Source organism: Adiantum capillus-veneris, chromosome 25 (assembly GCF_014529385.1).
Source record: "Adiantum capillus-veneris isolate H3 chromosome 25, ASM1452938v2, whole genome shotgun sequence".
NCBI classification, from domain to species: Eukaryota; Viridiplantae; Streptophyta; class Polypodiopsida; order Polypodiales; family Pteridaceae; genus Adiantum; species Adiantum capillus-veneris.
Window position 1 is genome coordinate 79,759,854 of NC_140955.1, and position 5,056 is coordinate 79,764,909.

Consider the following 5,056-nt stretch of genomic DNA (forward strand, 5'->3'; position numbering starts at 1 on the left):
AACACGTTGTTTGCACACACATGCTCAACACAAGGATCAAGGAAACGCTGAGCAAATTTTCTCAGCACTGTTTGCCTGCGTGATCTAGAAAAGATTCCACCTTTTTTATATTTTACACTATTCTTAAATAGTGGTGGCCACTGTATTTAATCCTTGTCTAGAGGGTCCTCTCACCCAATCAAACATGATGGATCAAGATTACAAAACCGATTCACAACCATATCAAAATACTCACAACGACGGTGTCGATGGCAGTACAAGGAATTAGTTTTTTTTTTTGCTTGCACGCTTTTGCTTTTCAAAACCTTGTCTCCAAGTGGTGATAAAGAGGATCTTTCAACATTGTTGATACATTTGAAAAGAACCGGACTATTGCCGGCGGATAATAGAAGAGCAATTCCAAAATCAAAGCTCTTCTAGAAAGAAAGACAATGGTGATTTTTCAACGGTTTTGCTTCAAGCACTCAATACATCAACAGATGCTATACATGAAGAACTACTTAAAGATTGCGGTACCAGATTTCACAAACTATCTTCGTTAGTTTAGTGTCATAGATTTTTCAGCTTTTGTCTATTGTCAAAACAATCATACACTTTTTAGTCAAAGCCTTGTTTTCAGTTTTTGTCATGCCAAAATTTGTGCAGGGTTATAGACACTGCCACAAATAAAAGTGGTAAGACCACCCTTTTTTGTTTGGTCGAGTTCTGGTTTGTCTCACACTGATGGTTGTTTGAGGGAAGTGCACACACACACACCTATGTTATTGTCAAGGAGGGGACTTCTACTCATGGTTTCAGGTGATTGGACTCTGCCATGGTCTGTATCAAGTCCATAGTCAGTGGTTTGGGGGATTGTTGGGTATGCAAGCCTAGTATGTCAAGTGTCAAACCCGTGGGAATTACCCCTTGAAGCATGGAGAGGAAAGCCCAGTTTTCAGTTGAGTTTTCATGGGCAGGCTTTTACTCTATATACGTAATGGTTTCTAATATTCAAATATAGCATGAGTTTTTTCCTTTGCTGCGTATCGAATCTCTCTCTCCTCTATCGCTCTCGTTCTCTGCAGACCTCCTCTCTCACCATGGACTGCTCAAGATGGCACCCACCATAAGCTTCAAACCCTTGAGATGGCTACAAAGGTATTATGATTTCTTATGACATAGGAAAACCTAACCTCCTTTGATGATCTTATCTCTTTCTCATTGAAGAGGAAGTCGTGCTAATGTCTCAAGGGATGGTACGATCTCTAGACGGATATGAAATGGCACATACTACATCCAAAACCAAGAAAATTTTCAAAGATTTTGTTGCAACTATCATTTCTACTTCAAATGGAAAGGTGGGTCCTCTCCAAAAAGGATGAAGACAAAGGCAAAGGCAAGCTTGATGAGGACATGAATGAGAGTGATTCTACCAAGGACTCCTTGGAGTCTAATTGTGTGGCAAAGAGTATATTTGCAAAAGCTCTAGATGTTTAGTTCATTGGTAGTTTCCAAAACAAGATTTAGCTAGATAGAGACACGCGAGGGGTAGAGAGGGGCAAGTGGTGCTCCCAAGACATGATTTGGCCTTGTGTACTAGAGCTCAAATTCATCCTTATTTACAACCACATTTTTAGTTTTAAAGTACATTGCATTTGGTATGGAAATCATTCAAGTGAGAACTTGGATTGCTCTCCTATGGAGATATCGTCTAAGTCAAATATCTAGGTTTCCATGTAAGTATCAATGCACTAAGCTAAACCATGTGTATGCACTATGAATTGGCCGCCTCTCTTGCCACTTGTCTAGAGGAATGTCCAAATATCCAGCCTCCTCCTTTGCCATAGATATATGAGCCTCATTGTAATCATTTTATGCAACTACAATAATCATTCATTCTCCACCATAACCATCATGTGGTATTAGAGCTTCAATTTCCTATAGATATGTGCTTAAAGATCTATCTCAACACGGGACCGATGGTAAAGGGGCCCAAATGAGAGATGTTCTATCAAAGAGCAAGTCTAACCAATGGAGCATAAGACCTTAGGGGTAGCTTCATTGAAGACCTCCAATAATGTGTGTAAAAGTCCTTTGAACCTTAGGTAAGCTAGGGCTGAGCTTGAGGTGGGAACCCGGCCCAAGCTCGAGGTGCTTGTCGTGCTTGATTAAGATGCTTGAGGTGCTTGACTTGCTACATGACTAAGGTGCTTGAAGTGCTTTGACATGCTTGCCTGAGATGCTTGTGGGAACACCCCCTAGTTCAAGTGCTTAGTCATGCTTGATGACTAAGGTGCTTGAGCACCAAAGGTCAAAAAGAATCTCTACAAAGGGGGGGGCGAACTCTTTTCCTAGGGACTAGAGAGAGAACACACACTCACACACACAAGGAAGGCCCAAGCTTGAAGAGGCAGCAAGGACACATGCCAGGCCCCTACCCATGTTACCTTCATGAGATGCTTGAATCCTATTGGCTAGGCTTCAAAGGGGTCCAATGATAAATTACTTGAATTATCTAATTGTTTTTGCATTTATCAAGTCCTCTCTCTCAAAAGGGAAAGGGGGACACTTGTCCCAAGACTACACCTATTGCTAGAAATGGCCCCAGCTTGTGATTGGCTAGGCTTGGCAAGAGCCAATGAGCTTCAATGATGAGCTAGAAGAGGGGGTCGACCTAGCAAGGAGGGGGGTTGCTTAGGGGGTATACTCACCCACACACACACTCACAAGCACTCTTATTGTGTGCTATGCAAAGTGCAAGAGCTCCCTCTCCAAGCAAGTAGAGGTTGAGAGGCTACACCAACACTCTTGGCTATGGAGTGCAAATCCAACCAAGAGCCATGCTTCAATGCTTAAGCTTGCCATCTCCTTCTTCTTCATTACTATGCTATTATGTATGCTAGCAACAAGAGTTATGATAAGTGAGGAACTAATTCTTTCTCCTACCAAATGTTTCTTCTTCTTATTCTACCCTCATTCCTTGCTAGCTCTCTCCACCTTCGAAGGTGTTTGAGGTCTTGGGACTGATGAGGCTTGGGATAGCTAAAGCTTTCTTCAAGTTTATGTTATGTTTGTGATGCATGAAGTTTTCCATCTTCATTGCATCACCTAGGTCACAAGGAACACAAAGATTGTATTGTAACAAGTCTCTCTTAATGGGAGAAATCATAATACAAATGCCTATTGGAGGGGGGACCGGATCCACATAAATCCGGTCCTCAACTGTTGTCATGTTCTCAAAATTCTCTCTCTTGCAAAAGTATTGTTCATGTCAAGTTAACTAATTGCTATGATTATGTTGCTATCTTCAATTATGTTCACCCGTTATGCTCACAAAGTTATTTCTCAAAAGTACTCTCATTAATTTCCGCTACTCTCAAGTTAAATAGGCCAATTCCATTACATTGGTATCAGAGCATTTGGTTTCTCTTTTCTTGCTTAAGAAGAGAGGTCCTTAAGTAACCTATAAATGGTTGATGTTGTTAATTATATTAGGGTAAGTGGAACTAGGATCTAATATCGGTTTTGTTGAGCCCACTATGTGGGGGATGGCGCACACCTCGGGAGATTTGGACTTAATAATGGAGTCTTTTTAGACTTGCCTACGGCTTTACCATTATTGAGCCATAAGAAGTCCGAAAGGAGCTAGCCCTTGGCAACTCTGCTATGTTAGACCTACTCCTCTACTCTCTATAATTAACCACTTCGAGCCATGGGTGTAGATACTTAAGAGCCAATTTTCAAAGGCTAAGAGGAGTGGCAACTAAGGTTTTGAATTGCCAAAGAATACACTAAGTACATACATAAATTTTGTTAACATGGCTGACAATAATCAAGAGAGTAGAATGAACATTGATAGCTTTGATTTTGCACATGAAGGTGCTAATGATGATGCTCCCATGTTTGTGAATTATCTCGTTACTAGGTTGCAGCAAGCTATGGGCAACCCTGCTTTGCAAGCCGAAGTTACTCAACAACTTCGTGCTTATGGAATTTACCTTCCTTTCCAAGAGGAGAGAGAGCTTAGGAGGCCTCTTGAAGAGACCCCCAAAAGAAGACTCTCTCCTATTCGAGAGGAGGAATCCAAAGAGCAAGAAAGCAAGGAAAGTTTAAGTTCCTCTGAAGATGTAGCTCTACGAAGACGGCGGTCTAGACAATCGCCTACTCCTCCCAAGAGGAAAAGATCAACACATAGTCCTTCTCCTCATCACTCTGAAAGGCAAGAGAGGAAACAAAGGAAGAAAAGGGCTAGGAAGAGGTCACCCTCTTCTCCTTCTTCTTCACCTTCCTCCTCTTCCGATGAAAGTTATGGCTATTCTCCTAGAGAATACAAGAGGGGAGGACATTGCAAATCATTTCCTGCATGGCGAAGGTCACAGAAGCTAAAGAAGTTCAAGGAGGGAGGAAAGAGTATCTCTTTTCTGACGTATGATGGCACCTTCAGTGCTACCGACAAAGTGTTGGCCTTCATCCAGCAATTTGATGTGGCCTTTGGAGATGAGGGCTTCACAGAGTCCTCTAAGCTATGCCATGTAGCTATGCACTTCCAAAAATCAGCTCGTCAATGGTGGGCTAGCCTTCGTGGAAATGGTGAAGCCCCAAAGACATGGAAAACTCTACGAGTTTCCATCATGAAGCAATTCCTTGCAAGCGATGCAAAGGACAAAGTGCTTACCGAATGGCGCAGCTTGAAGCTCCTCTCCCATGAGTCTATCCACAAATATGTAGACAAGTTTTGGGATTTACATCTCAAGGCTACTGTCTTTCAAAAGATAGACTTTGCCGAGCAAAGGCAGCAATTCTGTGCGGGATTACCTGAAGAGATGGACGAATACATCAACTCTCAACGGCCTGGTACTATTAGCGAAGTAATCCATCACACCATGGTTGCTTCACGAATCAATTTCCATCAAGGGGCTAGACGTAATGTCAAGCCCATGGAAAACAAAGATAAAAATGATGCAAAGGGAAAAACCAATGTTCAAAATACTTCCCAAGCCAATTCCAACAACAACAACAATCGGTCCAAGGAGAAGGGAGTTTACAAAGGTAAAAACAAACACTCTCCTGAAGAGCT